Raw genomic sequence first — 20,776 nt, 5'->3', positions numbered from 1 at the left:
GATACGCTTCTCTACACGAGATAAAGACGGCATCGAAGGAGGAGCTGAAGAAGATAAAAAAAATGATTTTTTGAAGTGCTTCGAAGATTGGAAAAACCGTTGGCACAAGTGTATAATATCTCATGCGGATTACTTTGAAGGGGACAAAATAGATATTCATGAATAAATAAATAATTTTTGAAAAAAATACAAAATTCGAGATACTTTTTGAACATATTTCATCTTAGCCTCGTTCATAACAAGGCCCACACGCTTCCCTCACTGCAAAGTCTACAACTTAGTAATTGTTGAAGTTCTAACTGAATACTGTTCGATCGTCATTAATGTGGTAGGACTAAAATTGTTTTTATTTTATCATCTCGCAGTTGGAATTCTATTAGCCGTAATTGGTGGATGAATATGTGCTTGTTGATTGAGAACTGATTTACGTAACATTATACAATTTTTGAATTTTATTGATATTCGTGAAAGGAGACACGATCAAATATTGAAATCTTATAAAATGGTATATTGGGGATATCAGTGCCAATTGACCCCGGAAAATTAACTCATTTCGAACGTTTCTGGTATTAACAGTGAAACTGATTATTCTTTGGTGGGATTGAACAGTTTGAATTGAATTGACAAGAAAGACCCACTAAATCACTGAGTTTCTACCGCTTTCATGTATGGGCATATTTTGTATAAATTGCGCTGATCGAACTGTTTTCACATTTAATGAAGCATTATGACTTAAGCACAAAAGTAAAAACATATTTTTATTTCATGTTAGCTCTTTAAGAGTTTTAATATTTTCTTTCAATAAAATCCAGTTGCAGGTTATATATTATCCTTTGTGGCACATTAAGCGTTACAGGTAAAATTAAAACAATAAACGTTAAATTATAAATTGTTTATAGAAAGCACTTACCAACAATAACAACAAAAACAAAAAAGTCTGCAAAGAACACAAAGCAAATTAAACAGAAATTAACGGCAGTTACTTGTGCATGCAACCACAGTTAAATAATTCTTGTTTATTTGTTTGTATATTTGCACTCGTACGCGCTTTTGAGCGCTTTTCAAGAGCCTCCAGCGTATACTTATCGCAAACTTCATGTCTATGTTGGGTTTGGCTTTTAGCTTCGAAGCTATCGCTAATTAATTTGGCGTATATAAATAACAAACCACAGTATTACAAATCCCACACGCGATTGGCGAAACTTGGAGTCACCTTGGTACAGTATTCTGAAATTCATTGCCAACTCATTTCCAGCGGTTTGCGGAATGAAATTCGTAACATGTTAATAAGGTGCTTTCATTTGTCAGATTTTATTCCCAAAGTAAATATTCTTCATTCCTTACCTCCATCAAAATAAAAAAATCACAAGAATTCTAAATATTTCAGTCAAATAGGATTCGAAAACAAAAAGATCGACGAAAGTTTTTCGACGTCAAAAAATTGGAGCAAGTAACTAAAAAAAATTGCCTGACTATAGTGTTCATAATCCCAAAACCTCAAAAACCTTAGGTAGTTATTCCGTTCTATGATTCCTTAAGTTAACGTAAGGAGAAACCGTTGTACTTTTGAAAATTTTAATTGCTCAAAGATGGATATCGTGGCATCTTACCCAACATTTAAATATCGTTGATCAGCTATCCTTTAACAAGATTAAGCCTTAAAGTCCGAGAAGAGGAGAACCTTTGGGATTAGCTATGGAAATATTTTCAAGACAGATCGTTATAGTTTGTGGATTAATTACACAAAATAATATAAGAAAAAAAGAAAGAAATGCTAGACCAGCTGCAATAATTCTCTAAACTACTGTTAAATTTTCGGTACACATCATCTTTTTGTCTATTTTAAATTTGCTTTCGACTGCATTGACAATGCTTTGTCTAAATTCGGCATCCCTTTTCTTCTTCTTCTTTTACATAATGATATCTAAGGTCATACGTGCTACTAATCTGAACCGCAGTGGTACCGTTTAAAAATTATAAGTATAACGCAAATGGGATACGCAGATGATAGTGACATAATAAATAGACATAAACAACAGAATCGTCAGCACTAGCCAAGAAAAAAAGGAAACGAAGTTCGTGTTGGGTCTCCATAATTCTTCCGATTCTTTCTTTGAGAACTACGTCGCAGTTGACAACTATTAATTTGAAGCGAATTACGTTGTATATCTTACAAACATGTACTACTAGATAGCTAGTACTAATACAGATAAAGGGTTCTAAATATTCGGTACTTAGGAGCTTCGCCATTTTTTCCAAACACGTTAGTCCAAAGCGGTACCTTGCTACTTCGATCCTTTGTACTAAACTACAGCTTTATAACTTAAATTAGTGCTTAGTTATGGCACTTGATACGTTTTTGGTAAATGACGATTTGTGGGCGTGGCAGTGGTGCGATAACGCCTATCTACGAACTAGAAATTTTTTTATACTAAGGAACCTACATACCAAGTTTCATCGAGATATCTAAATTTTTACTTTTGCAGCTAGCAGGGATGGACGGAGCGAAAGTAACTGGCGTCGAAGATAAAGGCAAGCCTGTAAAGCCTTTTGTAGTATAGCAAATAGGAAGAGATTACACACTTCAGCTACCTTAGAATTGACAAATATATCTAACAGATCTCTGTTAGTAACTGAAAACCCACCAACATAGATTACTAACTCTGTTATTCGATATTTTGCACAACACTGTATGAAAAAAATAATTGAAACGATGGTAAAATCAACTGATTATTAGGAAGAAATTGCAGAATTTGATTTATTTTTTTAGCTAAATTCAAAATTTTGTTCACTAAATTCAGGAATGCTAAGCTTGTTCTAAAATAACTAAAAATGTATATTTCCATTCTTGAGTTACGAGGTTGTTGTCGCAAACACTCACTACATACTTGTAGAACACGCAAGTAAAATGTACACACATTCTTGGATATCAACAAACTAACTGCCGTAAGGTGAGATCAAGCGTGCATGGCTTTTGCGATGCTACATAGCCACTATTTGTTCTTGGTGTTGTTGTTGCTGTAGTTAACTTACCAGTCAATTGAATTTCGCCCATATTGCTGCTCACGACGGAGTCCTGCATCAGCTTGTAATGGGTGCGGCAGCGATAAACTTTGTGCGCATCGGTGCGAGTGATGTTGTACACCAGAAGTTCGCCGGTAGGTAGCATATGATTTTTACCATCTAAAAATACAGAGTAATGTGAGAAAATGTGTGCGATAAAAATGAACTGGCAAAAAGGTTATGGTTCAGCGGAAATGTGGTGTGCAGTACTGTATTCGTTTATTTTATTTCAGTGCTGCTTTCATTTGCGGATTCGTTGTCTAACTTTTTCCGCTATATACTTAACTACAACTACATACGCTCATCCACGTATGCATTCCTAGTAACTCAGGCCACACACATGTGACTCGGTATTTAAATAGCTTTGGTCGGTTGTGGCAAATAATAATATTAAAGTTTTCAACAAGGATATGTGCAACGAGCTGGCTCGATGAAGAATGGTCGATGGCCGGGTAAGAGGTAGTGCGGGTGTTCAATACTGAAACACCGAACTATCAAAACTCATAGCACTGGAGACGGAAGTCTGAAGGCCTTGCGTGGAAGAGGAAACCGGCTGTTGACTGCTACTGGCTCGTTTTGCTTTGGTGATGGATGGTGCAGTTGGTTCGGCATTTTTCACTAACCCTTTTTGGTTTACTAAATCCACATATGTTGTTTATAGACTAGTGAAAAGTAAATAGTTGCGTAGACTAAATTTTGACATTGTTTTTACTCATTTTTTATTGGAATTTCAAAAGTTGTTAAAATTTTTGAATATTTGCGACCTTGAGGTCATTGCCCTATGTTGATTACCGATAAATTAATTTCAGAGCATATTTTCATATCGGGTTACCAACTTCCCCAAAAAAACTTTAACTACTACTGCGATGTAAACTTTCCACTCAAGGATATCGTGGCACACGCCTTTTGCCCAACTTAGTTTTCTTGAACGTCTGCGAAGGAACACGTAATCTCCATTAGGTTCCTTTAATGGGATTGGGAAATGCGAACAATGTTTAAACATATATTATTCTATAACACTCGAGCGGAGAAATTTGATAGTCCTACTCATAATTCTTTTTGGGCATTTGGCAAACAAATATCTTTCAAGCTGATTTTAGAGATGATTTACTAGTAACGGTTCTTCACATTCACGATGTGAGCTCTTTTATCCATAACTATTATTTGGGGTTAAATATAATTTTTTAATTATAATATATTGAATGACTTCTCTTATCGTCACTCCACTGTTCTTTTAATTAAAGGTTTAATTAAACCTACCTACTCACCTCCTCTCAGCAATCCTTGTCAAACGACGGTATATTATATTTAACTAACACATTGCTTAAAATAAAAGCTCCTAAATTTTGCACTTACGGTTAGTAATGGTGATTTACAACTGCAAAAAAAAAAAAAAACAACATTGCAAATGCATTAATTATTCAACTTAAAACAACAAAACAGACAACTATTTATTAGCACATTACTGAAAAAAACGTAGCGAAACATACATTTGTGTGCATGTATTTGTAAACTACTAGTTCGGGCACATTAATTGTTTTTAAAGGCTCTTTAATGACGAAAGCGAAAATTAAAATAAATATTTGCAAACTGCTGACAAGTGTAGTAATAATTACAAACATGTTTTATGCAGATGGGTCTCAACCAATTTAAAATGAAGAACAATTTGCATACCGTTACTATGATACTAGACTAGAATTGACTATCGACTGTCGGTTCGGCAACATTGTTCAAGCTCATTTACATAATACTTTCTCCGGTTTAAACAACAACAATTCAAGTTTGCACCTGAATAGGTGAACATTTTTCAGAATAGCGATGTTCAGCAATTTCTCCATGATCTCCAAAATTTGTCGTCGGGAACTCATCAGAACCACTCAATTCAACACCGTTGAGGTTTAGTCCATATATTATATTTGATAGCAGCAACTGAGTTCAATTCTTCCATTCTTCTATGAAATTTATTGAATTAAAATGGTTGCGAAAACTAACGTAATAAGTATGAAGTGACAGCTCAGTCACGTTCTAAGCTCTAAAGTTCGAGTAAATGGACAAAAATGGACTTAAAATGTTTTGATTGTATTCGAAATATTATTAAGATAGATAATTCAAAATTCAAATATTCACATAATTTTTTGGGGTTGTTGCAATATTGATTAGGTGGACATTTCAAATCAAAAATAACAGAAAGAAGGCATTTTGATAATTTATTTTGTATGACAGCTTTACGCTATTGTGGTCCGATATTAGCGGTACAAACAATTTAGCACTTTTTTAGGGAAGAAAACGACACGATCAAAATTTCAGATCGATATCTCAAAAACGGAAGTTAACATTTATATGGGAGTCTGAAGAAACCTCAAAATTAATTCAAAACTGATGCTTCACTTATAAAACCAGTTCCTTAATTTACCCAAAACTACGATGTGCCTTCTAACAATCAAAATTCGTGTATTGAAAGGAATAAGTTTCCAAATCATAAGTGGTAATACGAATAAGATGGTTAAAAAAAAAAACAGATTTTTTTTTTGTTTGCAAAATCAATTTATTTTATTCCAAATAGTCTCCTTCTGATTTAATACAGTTTTTTGGACGATTCAAAAGCATGACGAACGAGTGTTTTAGTTCGTTGGTCGGTATGGCCGCCAATGCAGAGTGCCGCTGCAAGCATTTTGAATGGGCCCTACGTCTGCATAACGCTTTCATTTCATGGGAAAATGTAGTTTTCCAAAAGGAAGTAGTTACCCGGTACCATATAAGGTGAATACAGGTACTGGTTATTGATTAACATGTAATTTTTGGTCAAATAATCGGTTAGAAGCCTCAATCGATGAGATGGGCCATTATCGTGCAACAAACGCCAGCTTTCAACTTCTCGATATTAGGCCCGAACACGTCGAATACGGCGCACCAAACGCTACAAAACTCCGAGATAGAATACCGCACTAACGGTTTTGCCGGGCGGAACAAATTCTTTGTGGGCAATACCCTTAGAATCATAAAAAAAAATCAGCATTGGCTTCACTTTTGACATCGCCATTAGCCCACATGTTGGTCCTCATTTATGTCCTTACGATCACTTTGAAAACGTTGAAACCCTCGTGCACTCTGCTTCGGGAAGGCAATCACCGCCATACGCTTTTTTCATCAATTAAAACGTTTCGGTAAAAGTTTTACCAAAATTTTAAAACAAAATTTAATGTTGGCTCTTTGTTAAAGACTATTCTGCTTAAAATTGTAAGCCCTGTTAAGGTTTTTTGCCCACACTGGCATGTCTGTGGATATGTACAACTAACCCTGATCCACAAGTGCAACTGCTTGAGTAAGTAAATATTACAATGTTAGCCCAAAGTACTAATGGCTAACCCATTTAAGCTGTTTTAGAATGCTTGAAATAAACCTTCAACTCGGCGGCGGTTAGAAGGGTTTACAGTTAAGAACCACTCCTGCAGCTCTGGTAAACTGCTCCTTCCACGATTTCATCACACAAAATAATAAATGCCACATATGTAACTGCTTTTGTTACTTTTTTCCTTTATTATATTTTTATTTTTCTTCTCATTCATTTTATTAAAAGTGTGCCAATGCCAAATGCCAAACTATAAGATGACAAGTGCTTGCATTAACATGCTATAATCATGCTAATGTGTGTTTTGGTACGTATGTTGCTGGAAATAAACATGTAAGTATGTAAAAAGAACAACATTTGTAGTTACACAGATGGTTAAACTAGAATACTCTAAGAAGTCTAAGCTTAAAATAAAGTTTTGAGTAGGGTTATTATTAAACGACGCAAATGAAAACTAGCTCAGCCTCTCTGTGAGATACAGTATGTATAGGAAAATGTATCTCATTTGGTAAATTACACACTAACCATCTTAGTGTTAGTCTTAATGTATATTGTGGAAGATCTGTTGCTGGAATGTCGTCTGCATAAGAATGGGATTAAAAGAAGTAAAATACTATTCATATATATTATTTAACGACCTTGAGATAATATGACTGGTGAATGGAAAATACTCAATTATGTTTCAAATGTAATCAAAAATGCACAAAAATATTTTCAGCAGATGACAACTCTCTTATTATATACAATATGAGCCTCTTCGGTATTTTTGCCTAAAATTAAAATCAATTGAATGTGTGGCGTGAGAGCCCTTGTAGTGTTTATTAGCTTTGCTCATATCTCATGAATTCTTTTAGATCTTTATACCTTAGGTAGAGTACATTAAGTTTGCCTCAAAGTCTGTCACACGCAGAAGGCAACACTAGAGATCTTATAAAATAGATACATATATAAATAGTCAACCGATTTAGTTGTGTTAATTTTCTCGTCTGTTTATACGCGGTAATGGTAATGGGGTAGAGTCATGCTTATGGGTAAGAGTTTAAAGTCGTATGGCTTGTACTTAATTTCTATCCTTGCGTCCTCGCCGATCAGCCAAGAAACGTGACCAACGCTTGTGTGAAATGTGGCAGCCAACTCGTGTCACATCTGAGATAGAGGAGACTTCAGTGGAGCCATTCAATTTACATTAAGGAATTCAGCCTACCTCGTAATGTTGCGGTAGACCACAACACAAGCGGGATGTGATTGATATCAATTGTTGCATACGCAGAACAAAAGCGGCCAAAGTAGTGATCTAGTGGCTGATATTCAGAGAAAACTGAAGTTATAGAGGAACACTTCGCCATCCTATTGATGACAAAGGAATAGATATTCTATTGTCCTATGTTGGTGAGGTTCGAATAGCAATTAATTGCCTGAAAAATAACAAAGTGACTGGCGCCGATGGATTAACAGTCAATCTATTCAAATACGGCGTCAAAGAACTGATAAGGTGCATGCTTCAGCTTCTTTGCAAAATATGGATGAAAGCATGCCTGGTGATTGGAACCTAAGTGTGCTCTAGAGAAATGTTTTGCGAAAGGTTTTAGATTCAGTATCCGTCGATGGAAGTAGAAAAAGAGAAAGACCTCCACTCCGTTGTAGGGACCTAGTTGAGAAGCACCTGGCTTCGCTTGGAATCTCCATTTGACGCCAAATAACAAAAAGACGAAATGACTGGCAGTATATTGTTAACTCGGCTATTACCATGTAAGCGGTGTCTGTGTGTAAGGAAGAAAAGCCCTTCAGTTTTTGAGATATCGATTCATACGTTCTTTCTCCGGCGGTGCCGCTGATTCGGTCCACTACAACATATACCAAAATTGAAAGCTTTTGAAGAAATATTTTCAAGACATTCGGCATGGCTTATTGCCTAAGGCAATGGTAAAATCTGAGAATTTACACATACCAATCAAACTGAACGATCGGGTTTTGGCTATTTAAAGAACTTACAAACTTATTAGAAGTATTGTTGAAATTTGGATCAACAATTTTATGATGAAACTGATATGCAACTTTAGAAAACTCTGCATTAATGCCGCAGCATCAATTTTGGCGGTAGTCAGTTGCCGTATTCGGACTATAGTCAGAAATAACCGCAAGCACCGCAACAACGCCAGTCAGGCAACATCAGACTTACGCAAACACAACTACTCCCCAATAACTCCCACGTAATTGCAAGTGTGTATATATATACAATGCGTATATAGACGTATATGTACATGTGAAGATACATATGTATATAAACACAAACAGCGCAGAACCTAATTGCATCTTTGCTCATTTCGACGCGGCCAACCGAACCACCAAACTCACATTTCTCGCTGGTAATTTGAATTTTTGGCTCGTCAACTGCAGCAGTGAAGCAACAAAAACCGCACATTGTGTACATAACAACAACCAAAATGAGCAAAGAGGCTAAAAAAATGGAAAACCTGAATGAAATCTGAATCAAAATCAGTGAAAAATACGCATCGACAATGCCAAAGATATATGGACGCCTACTGACAGTATGTGTCCTGCACACTTGACCAACATCACCGCTGCCGCCATCACATCGGTTCAAATTTATTGGGCCTGTTTTCAGCAAGCATGCAGATAGCGAAAAAAAGTTTTCGGTACTAGCATTGAGAATATCATATATACGGGCAGAATCCGATAAGTTCATTGTTCGATAGTCCAACTTCCGCAACAAAATTTTTGTACCCATTCCAACAAATCGAATTTTCTATTTTTTAACCGAATTTAGAATACGACGCGAATGGATTTTGGAAAGACAGATAAAAGGAACCGTTTTAGTTGTATAAACCGACGAGAGAAGCGTAGGCCTGGCGCCATATTTGGTCAATGAGATTCGTTTTGTTTCCATATTGAAAGGAACAGTAGTAGTTGAAAAATCGTTGGGTCAAACGTATCGAGATAAAAGAGAGATATTTTGGAAACTAAATTGTCATTTTTCAGAGCGTAAACTACATATGTATGTACTTAACGGGTCGCACTCGTGAGTGGGAGCTGGTGCAGAACATGAGCAGAGTAAACCACCTTTATTCTGGCAATAACACCCCAAGCGAAGTGCTCGGTGTGCTCTGCTGGACGTAGCTATTCTCCACAAAATTCTCTCTACACAATTCGACAGTTTTTGTTGCTCGTGCGTGTGTAGTAAGTATGAATTTCGGTGGTAAAGTTTGCAAAAATAGCAAATAGGCAGTTTTAGACTCACATAATCAATTCATTCCATACATGATCAAAGTACTGGCAATGTTATACACACAGAAACTGAAGAAACAGACAAGCAAAATTGTGGTAAGTAGCCGGAAATTTTTTCCACCGGTTATGGTCATAATGTTGTGCATCCAAAGCATCGAAAAGCTTAAACGATTGATACATACATACACATGTATAATTTGATTTTTTTTAGAATTCGCATTTATTACTTCTAAAAACTCACTTTTAAGTCAATTATAGACAACAGAGTAATACAGTAAAGTAATAATGCTTTACCAATTTTGATTACCCTATATACAGTAGCGGACAAAAAACGGGACACGGGAATGAAAACAAAATCAGTTCGCGAAATGTTTGATGGCGCCTTCAAGAAGCCAGGCAAACCGCTCGTCGAACTGCCAAAAAGCCATTGTTGTCAAAAAATAAATGCGGCAAAAACAAATTGATAAATTGCACATAGCCCGGAACAAAGAAGGTTGGATGTTTTTAGGTTAATCAAGAATTCAACTCTCCTGTTCAGATGGAATAATGGTGTCTTCCAATTCTGAACAGTTCAATAATAAGGTGTCAGATGTGCCGTAGATAGAGGGATAGTCGATGCATTTTCAATGATTTTTCCTTCTATTTAACATTGTTAACCAAAGAAGCTTAAATAGTTTAGATCAACTACTCTCCGGGAGTCCATTTATTACTCTTAGAATTGTGCGCGAATAGGCTAAAGATGGATTTGATCCATATTATTCGAAGCATAGACCGACAATTTGACTCACCACAAGATATTAGAAGATAGACAAACAAATTACTTAAATAACTAAACGTGCTCCAAACGAGGCTAATGCATAAAACAGAGTGGAACCTGAAGCCAGTTGTATCGAATTTAAAGGTCACTATTTCAATAAAAATAAGTCTATGTCGCTCATAAACAATCCCTTTCGATCACATACGTTTTTAGACTGTCTACAGTGAATTTTCTTAGAAAACCCAGTTAGATTTTTCTGGTCTATCAAGAATCTTTGAAGGCACAAGATGGGGATCGCATTAAAGTTAGGTCAAATTCTAAGTTGTATTAATCAATCACGCCCAATAATGCCTTCGTCGGCCAAGCAGCAGCTTTACAATTCTCATTTTCGCTCATCGACTGATTGAAGTGTTGCATGAAAGCTTCCCAGCGTGTGCATGTGTAGATTGTTAGGATTCTCTTTGACGCAACTCGCATTCGTGCGGGCATATTTTTTTTTTTTTCTATCTACTCTGCCTCAATTTTCTGTTTGACATTTGCCATTATCAGCCCATAACGTGCCCTCTGTCAGTTTTTAGTCATACAAATTGCATGTCGCGTATACGCACTGGTCTGCAGGCATTGATGTTTACCTATATCACGTTATGTGCGCGTTTAAGTGGGTGGGTATGTATGTGAATGTATTTTTAAATGAAAGCGTGAGTATGTGTAATTTACAAGTTTCTCATTACTGTTCATAAATGTGTGTAGAGTTGTTTATTGTATGCTGTGGAAAGATGGAGTCATATGTAGAACTTTACACTACTGAGGGAAGTATTCAGATTGCCATTTACATGAACAAGTATCATCTGGGTAGCCAAAATCGGGAAGGACTGCTCCGAGCCATTCAATACCAAACAAAATTTCAAACAAAGCGACTCCATTTCTTGCGACTTCCTCAATCTACTGTAGAAGAAAATAATTCAAGCTGCAGAACTTAGTCGATTGCTACAATATTTTGGTAGAGTGTACAGCTGCTATGGTATGCCGATGATATTACTATCATTGGCCTTAATAAGAGCGCCGTTAGTTTTGTTTTCTGTAGAACAGATAAAGAAGCTAAGTTTAAACTTCGAACATAGTTAGCAAGAGTAACGTTATTACAAATAAAGCACAAAAAGGTTCTCCAATCTTAAAAATGTCCATCAAACTTTCCAATGTGAAACAGTTTTTTCGCTAGAACTGTTTTGGGTTCACGCTTTTATTCGATTTAACCATTCAAAAAACAATAAGTTCATACATAGTTTCTGTATGTGCATACTTTATATTATATTATATATGAAAGTATGTACACTCGTGGCCACACAAACCTTTCTACTAGGCTTTCTTACATTTGTTCGGACCTTTTCGTTCGATCGGAATTTTCTTCAATTTTTTTTTTTTATGTTTTTAGTAAGCATAAGTAGGTTAATTATATTATCTAATTACAATAATAGTTTTTAATTTATTATGTTTAATGAGTAAAATACAAATTAGCTTTCTGTGTTTGTACAAAAGCGGGCGATTTGATTGTTTTTGAAGTGATACATCTACTAAACTTCATGTTTCAATAAAAAAAAATATAGAAATATTAATTTAAAATATGGTGTAAATGACATTAAATTAAAAAAATAAAAAATAAAATTTTTTCTTCGTATCTCAGTCTTATATTTCGAGCTCATTTTGTAAAGATCACTACCTTGATTAATCTATAGCTGAATGTATTTGGTTTTTAATTTTTAATATTTTTAATTAATAACATGTCATTAACTTATTTCTAAATAAAAAATTTCTAAAGCGCGAATATGTCCAATATGCACAATACTTGAAAATTTTGAGTAAGGTTTGTGAGTTTACGAGTGTATATACATATACATATACGTATGTATCCTTCAGCTCGTGAAAGGCTTCTTGATTAAATGCATGCCGCAGTTTAAGACAAAGGTTACCTTTAAATAAACCCGAATCTAATCAGTTTGCTCTCTAACATTAAAACGCGTAACGCAACCCTTATTAAGATTATAATTATGCAGTGTCAAAGTTGCTAAATTCTTTTTAATTATGCACAGGCTGAAATGGTGAAAGTTTTAAACACTGGTAATAAACGAGCAAGAATATATTCATGAGTACATAAATACAATTTATTAGGGTAATACAATGTTTTGAAAATGTACCGCTAATTCACACATCGCGTAAACTAGATCTTAATCCTTGTATTTATGAGCGACACGGACCTCCATAAACCACTAAATTTTTATGCTTCTATTTCTTTCTATCCATACTTCATCCACTACCCTCTTTTTCGGACAAAGCAAGCAAAAGCCAAAAACATGTAGGAAAGGGCTAAGTTAGGTGTAGCTGAACGTTTCATAGTCAAAGGATCAAAGCCTGCGAAAAACCTTTAAAACAACCTAGAAAAAGTATCGCCTTTATTTTATCCACTTAAGGCAAGAGGATACAGGTTTCTTAGAAAGAGATTATTTAATTTATGATTTTAATATTACCATCTATTATGTATTCATTATTTTATATTAGATATAAGCAGAATTTATGATTCGATTTTAACGATATGATATAATACCTTAACGGAACTATTTGTGCAAAATTTTATGCTGATAACTTCATTGATTTCGTCATTAGGTGTGGCTGTCATCCGATTTCACCCATTTTCAAAACATCTTGTGGGAATATTTAGGTAACCGCACACATACAAATTTGGTTGAAATTGATCAAGAAATCCGTGAAGTTTTGAATTTCATCCAAAGGTGGGCGTTTTCATCACCACTAACTAGCCACTTCGTACAGTCATTGCTCCGGTTAAAGTGCGATCTCAAAAAGCACCACCCTAATCCGTGCACATATGTATGTAAATACATATATTAATATATATATTGAATAATTCTGCAAGCGTTAGTAAGAATAATAGAAAAATATTAGAATTAAACAAATTTGAAAAAGGAAGGAAAAAGTTTCATACTTAAAAGGGCGCTAAACATTGAAGCGGTTTAGGGTTGGACGGTCGCTTGTTTAGTTGTTGTGTTTACCAAGTGCGCATCAAACTGTTTTAGCTACATGTTTGTTGAAATTAGGCAGCTCCAAAGAAGCATTAAACCCAACAATTGTGATATTCCAAGTACAATAACGAAAGCGTAGCAAATAAAGCACAATGTATGGGAGCGAGAGAAGAAAGGAGAGCGAGGACCTTGGGTATAAAACGTAAAATAGTCAATAATCAACAAAAAAAAGTAGCGAAAGTTAACGTTGGAATGCGAGCCATACAAAAAATTAATAAGAACAGCAGAAGCGCTCATTCGTATTTCTGTAGTACAAGTAACTTGTGTGCCCTTGTGTATTTTTTGTCGTCTAAATATTAGTAGCATGCCATTTTATGTACATACATATGTAGCTATCATATGTATGTATGTAGATTCGTGCCTTTTTATACTCTCGCAACAAAGTTGCTAAAGAGAGTATTATAGTTTTGTTCACATAACGGTTGCTTGTAAGGCCTAAAACTAAAAGAGTTAGATATAGGGTTATATATACCAAAGTGATCAGGGTGACGAGTAGAGTTGAAATCCGGATGTCTGACTGTCCGTCCGTCCGTCTGTCCGTCCGTCCGTCCGTCCGTCTGTCCGTCCGTCCGTGCAAGCTGTAACTTGAGTAAAAATTGAGATATCATGATGATACTTGGTACACGTATTTCTTGGCTCCATAAGAAGGTTAAGTTCGAAGATGGGMAAAATCGSCCCACTGCCACGCCCACAAAATGGCGGAAACCGAAAACCTATAAAGTGTCATAACTAAGCCATAAATAAAGATATTAAAATGAAATTTGGTACAAAGGATCGCATTAAAGAGGAGCATATTTGGACGTAATTTTTTTGTAAAAGTGGGCGTGGCCTCGCCCCCTACTAACTTTTTTGTACATATCTCGAAAACTACTACAGCTATGTCAACGAAACTGTATAGAGTCGTTTCCTTTAGGCATTTCCATATACAGTTAAAAAATGGAAGAAATCGGATAATAACCACGCCCACCTCCCATACAAAGGTTATGTTGAAAATCACTAAAAGTGCGTTAACCGACTGACAAAAAACGTCAGGAACACTAAATTTTACGGAAGAAATGTCAGAAGGAAGTTGCATCCAGGCTTTAAAAATTGAAAATGGGCGTGGCGTCGCCCACTTATGGATCAAAAACCATATCTCAGGAAGTACTAGACCGATTCAATGAAATTCGGTATATAGTATTTTCTTAGCACCGTGATGACATGTACCAAATATGGGTAAAATCGGTTCACAACCACGCCTGAAATCTCGATTATCACTTTATCATGCGAGAGTATAAAATGTTCGGTGACACCCGAACTTGGCCCTTCCTTACTTGTTGTATATAACTTTTATGTGTTCATTTGCTATATAAAAAAGGACGATGCATTAATTTGGACGTTTAACCGGTTTGGGGCGTTCCTTTCCCCTCAGCCTTAATAGAGTTTTCCAAAAGTTGCTACAATAACCATATTGTTGCACATGCATCTGAGTTTCTTAATATATGTTGATGCTGCTACTACTAGGACTCTTTGCTGATACTCAGACTAATATACTAACTGAAAGCTAACACTGTATATTTTAGTTTTCCTATTTCCTAATTAAAAGATGAAAGATAGATCTTCGAAGCATGACCACATTAATATCGAAAACCACTTTGATGGGTGGAGTAAATCAACATACCATAGAAATATATGAAATTAGATGCCTAGAACCAAAATTATAGTCACTCGAAATCTGTCTATGCTTAAAAAGTGACTGAAGCGGATTTATTGTATTCATTGATTAACTTTGTTGGAGTGGAGCAACGAGCGAATCTGATGATGATATGTATACATAGTACTTTTATGGAAAAATGTAGGTATTATAGTGTTTCAACCCACGTCTACAAAATGTGCAGTAGTCATTGAAAGAAGGGCTTTCATTCTTTTGCTTTCAACACTTTTAGATAATTATAATTGTGCACAACAAACCTTAAGGATACATGTTAAGACAAACATATACAGTAATATCAGTGCATATCCAATCAAATATTATTCCGCTAGACCATATTTACATATTCCTACAATTTCCCAAGATACCTCTCAAAAAAACTTCACAGCTTTGCTTGCATACGTCCTCACATACATATCTCTTCTTTCAAATATTCGTAGCTTTGAAATTATTTCACACAGCTCCACCTAAGATGAACTCTTTGGCGAATTTCATTCATTCATAAAGGTGCGTGAAGGAATTGTAAATTTTCCAATAAACACCAGAAACCATTTCATGATAACCGTAAAACTTTATGTTCACTTCATTTCCACATTTCGCAGCGTTTGGCATGGTTTCATAGAAGCATAACTGATGCAACACACATATATGTGTAAATAAATGAGTATGTTGTCTTGGCTCTATGAAAGTATTTTTATAGCGCACACAAAAGCTGCGACCCGAATCCTTCGTGTTAAGGAAAGTAAACAAATATTTTATATACACTAGTGTTTAGTAAAAGACACAAGAATGTGTAATGTTAATTTTAACCTAACTTGAACTTTTATGGTATTTTTTGCAATTTTAAAATTGAAGTTATAAACTTCGATCTATTCGGACGAAAGGAGCGTAGACCTACATGTGAGCCTGTAGAGATTACAGCCTCTTCGGACTTAGTTAGCACTAGATGCGCCATTTTGAAACACTGCCATAAGTTCTTTAAAGATTGTTATCTTGTTTCATGGTAATATTTAAGCCATTTAGTACCCTTCATAAAACCTCTAATCTCCGTTGTGATTTTTGTAGATATTTTTCAAGGTTAGGTACCCGATGGATTCCATGAGTTCTATGTCGAATTTGTAATAGAGCTGGACACTTACAGAGGAAGTGTAGTAAGTCCTTAGTTCTTATTTTATCTCATTTTGGTAATATCAGGTTCACCAAATTGATCATTCTAGTAGTAGTAATAATACCATTCTTGGTATTACCTCTTCTTAGGCTTGCCTGGAGGTGTTTCTGATTCGGCCAATTTGTCCGCTTTTTCGTTGTGAAAAATGTTCCTGTCGCCGGTGTCGCCAATTATAGACAAGTGAGCTTAAGTACTTCCAAATTTGCTTCCTACTTTGGAATAAATCTTTTCCGACGACAAGGCTAATAATGCCACCTGGCTATCTGTGAATATGGTAGCTTTCTGTTTCCTCCCGTAGTTATTTGATAGAATTCCACAGGTGTGTTCTAAGAATTTTATGTCCGCTTGAAAGAAGCTGGCTGAGTTTGGTGGACGAAAGCAATTATGAATTAATCCTAATTAGCAGTCCAATATGAACTCGTCGGTATAGAGGGAGATAGTATACCTACTAAACTTCTTCTCAATTCAGCTGTTCAGTTTTATACATATATAATTATATAGTCGGTCCCATACAAGTTTTGTTCGTCTTATATGTACACACTGGGTTTTGAATAAGATAAGGGTAAGAATAGTATTTGTCGAAAAATTAATTCCCGGTTGTTAGTTAAAAGTTCTAATGATTGTGAGCGCGCCATGGGAAGTAGAGGAAGAGGAAGACCTCCACTCCGTTGAAAGGACCAGGTGGAGCAGGGCCTGGCTTAGCGCGTAATCTCTAATTGGCACCAAAAGAAACGTTTGGCGCGCTGTTGTTAACTCAGCTATAACCGCGTAAGTGGTTTCTACATCTGTAAAGAAGAAGAGTGATTGTGGACAAAAAAGCTTAGATATGATGAAAATTGTATCAACCAATGAATAGCTAGGTTCTGATAGCCATAACCATAACTCGGTCAGCCGAGAGCCTTGAACGCGGGATCTGTTTCTGACGATTTCTTTTCTGTAAATATTACTCTACGTGCGACATGTGAACTGGGCGAAGTAGATGGAGAATAGTAGTGAGATTTTAGGGTTCTATGGGCTTTAAAATAGCTTCAAGCTATTTATATTCAAGAAGAGTAGACGCGGAACCTATTTCTGGTGATTTATTCTTTGCGAACATATGTCTAAAAGTTATATGCGGACTGAGTGGAGGGTGCGGAAAAAGAGCGTAGTGAGCTTTTAAGCGGAAGGATCAAAGCTCAAGGGGAAGTTAAGTAGGATTCTTCTTTTGAGAGCTTCACATCAACCCTACTTTCAGGATATAAGATAGTTTCGTTGAAGCGGATGTGGCATCTAAGAAAACTAAAAGGTTTCGATACTCATTTGCTTAGGATATAATGTAGTTGTGATGCATTCAATCCATACATTTCGGGGAATCGTTGCGAAAACAAAGTGAGCGATTGTGTTTCTCACATTTATAATTCGAACTTATCGCTGTACTTACCTGCTTTGATCACAACGTAACGAGACACATTTGTACCCACAGCAATGCTGGCCACACAATGATACACGGACTAGTCATCTTGACAGAACTCTTCCGCCTCGAAAGGTGGGAAATAGAGTGAACCATTAGTCAGCATATGACAGACCTGCAAGAGAGAGGTAAACGTATTAGCGCGGAGTAGAGGGAGAAATGTAAAAATATTCAAACAGCAATTTAGTGTAATGGAAATCGATAATAATGCGAGTCATTTAAACCTAAAATGGAGAAGTATATGTGTAATAACGTGTTTTTTGCAAACGGTGGAGAGCGTGTTGGTACGGTACTGCAGAGATACCAACAACAATTTTCTTAATTGACCTATAAAAATTTGCGACAAAATAACTTGCTATTGCCGCGGAAAGTACAAATATTCGGAAATCCTTGGCAGGCGTTAATTATAAGTGCATCAAAGGGCTGGGATGGGTCCCAGTAAGCGAACAAAGAAACTCAAAGATTAAATAAAAAATACGCACATACATATTTATAGAGGGTAATATTAAGGATTCCCGTACAGCAGACAACACCTAAGACCCGCTACTGTTGGACACATTGCCAATGCCACATTGTTGTAGCCACTACACTAGCAAAAACAGCAGCAATGGCGCATTGACTTTTCTCGTTGTTTATTGTGGCATCGACGTGCTTAGAGTAGTTGTTGTGCGATATATAATGGGAAGCTGCTACATTGTCTGACCGCCCGTTAATCTTCCTGACCAACAACACCCTCTTTCGCAGTATTTGTCTACTTGCCGACTGCGGCAGCCTGTCTCACATTCATATTTAACGACACTCGCACGATTCCAGCCGCCAGTCAACCGTCCGTACTTTCGGTGCCATATCGAAATAACTCAGGCGAGCCGCCTATGGCGGAAGTTTGGTTCAAGTGGTTATTGATTGAATTTGTTCGAAACTGACTGTGGCCGCGCCTCAACTCCTAGCGCTTCCTTCATGTCGACCGTAAGTTATTGTTGCTTTTATTGTCATTKTGTTGCTACTGTTTTGTATTTGGATTTTTATGTTGGTAGCAGTTGTTTCGCTTTTTGTAAGTGTAAAGTAAATACCATGCAATGTTCGTTCTGCGGCTCATGTATCCGCTTGAGTGTTAGTGATTGCGCCAGCCAGAAACTCTGTTCACAGTTTTTAAATTTCGTTACAATTTTTTTGCGTTAAAGGGKACACAGACTTTAAGTTAACAACAACAATACATTTTTTGTAAGCGAAATGCATTCCTTCCACTGTTGCGCATACATACTTATTTATTTCTATATTAGTGTTTTTTATAAATTCAATTGAAGAATACCGATTTTGTATGTAAGACATTTTAAAGTTGCTTCGATAAATGACATTAAACGGAAGTTACTATTCCTGTAGATTGACTTTGTTTCCTAAGATTGCTCGAGATTGCTAAAATTCTTCCAGCGACCGGAATCATAGATAAATATATAACTAAGGTCAGTTCAGATTCGATGGCTGATCTATAGATCACACTTGGACTACTATGTGTAGTCATTTGTAAAGCCCTAAAAACAGATCTCCATTCTTATAAGGCAACAAAGCGCCCTGTGACCAATAAACAATTTTCTCAGTGGTTAGGTATTTAAATTCTCTTTTAATTGGCTCACTCGGATACCAGAGTGTGAGTTTCCAAGTGGTTATGCAAGTGTTGAGTGGTTTATATCTTACTGTGTAGAGCTTGTGCAGATTGCGTCAGATAAGGCCCTATAGAAAGGATGCCGCTAGGATAATGACGACTTGGAATCCCACAACTATTGAGATCCATCTTGGACGAAAGAGTCTTGAGACTGCGTCTGAACCAATGGTAGTCCAGGGTGGTTACTCTGTAAAGGCGTTGCGTAAATGAAAACGCTCGTTAATGGAAAAAAGCAACTCTTTAAGGCGAGAAGCATTGGAAGTTGCGTTTTGCGCATTTATTTTTCAGCCGGCATTGTTAGTGTATTCGATGTGCGATGGCGGCTCATGCGAAAAATTAAGTCCTAGAGTGTCAAAATAGTTGGAAGCATCTGAAAGAGCAACACTAAAAGTAAAGAAAGCGAAGAAGAAATAAATAAATATGAAGCACCAGGTTACACATAAGTTTATCATATGGTTTATATGTGCATTTAAATATGTGCATTAAAAGACTTTATTTGTCTGTAAGATAAATTAAGTTTAAGTGCGATGATTGCTGATGCTAACAGTAGATAACGGAAGAAGCGCTTCAAGCTGCTAAAATCCCCCCAGTAAAAATGCAGCTAAATGCTTAGAAAGCAGGCTGCAATCAAGCCCAAGCCACCTGGATATTATCTCTCGTTTTTTCATTCACAAATATTTTTTCTATTTACACATTTTTTTACCCCCTTCACTTCTTTCAACTGTTTGCTTAAAACCCTTCTATATGCTTTGCTTTACTGTCGCTTGGGTTTCAAGTATTTGTAACAGCACCGCACACAATGTCTCAGGCAGTTTGTCTTGGCTCTTTAGAAAATCTACCTTACCAGCAGAATACTTTCGCCGCGTTCTTTATAATCTTAACATATATATAGGCGCTGCCGTTGCCGCTTTTGTTCCAGAAAGACCTTTCAGAAAGCCCGAGCAAACAGTTGCCGGAATTGGCAAGGGTTTGTCTTTGCTCCACAATGTCGTTTCTTTGCTTACTTGTTTGTTGGATTGGTAAAAAGTCCGGATAAGCGTTTGTGGGCGGCAATAGTCTGAGATGACTGGGGTTGGTGGCAACAATTTGATGAAGTGTGCTTGTTCAAGACATATGGTTTATCGACAAGAAATAAAATGCGTCTAATTTAATGCTACGTCCGAGAACTAGCTATATTATAAAGATAAGGATTTGTCATTGCATTTTAAAAATAAATAAAATGGGTGGACACTGGTCTAATTATTGCGCGCGGACTCATTCGGGTTGATTCTTTGCTCCACAGCTCAATAGAGTTTTCGGTT

The 20,776-nt window shown here is 36.3% G+C and overlaps 1 pseudogene; it reads right to left on the bottom strand.

The window, feature by feature from the left end:
* Positions 1-18,602, bottom strand: part of LOC108968091 — a 38,472-nt pseudogene extending 19,870 nt beyond the window's left edge.
* Between the last annotated feature and the right edge of the window lie 2,174 nt (positions 18,603-20,776).

The sequence above is a fragment of the Bactrocera latifrons genome, unplaced genomic scaffold, assembly GCF_001853355.1.
Source record: "Bactrocera latifrons isolate USDA-ARS-PBARC rearing strain unplaced genomic scaffold, ASM185335v1 scaffold_201, whole genome shotgun sequence".
Classification (NCBI taxonomy): domain Eukaryota; kingdom Metazoa; phylum Arthropoda; class Insecta; order Diptera; family Tephritidae; genus Bactrocera; species Bactrocera latifrons.
Note: the sequence above shows the minus strand (reverse complement) of the source record. Positions and strands in the feature narration are given on the sequence as shown.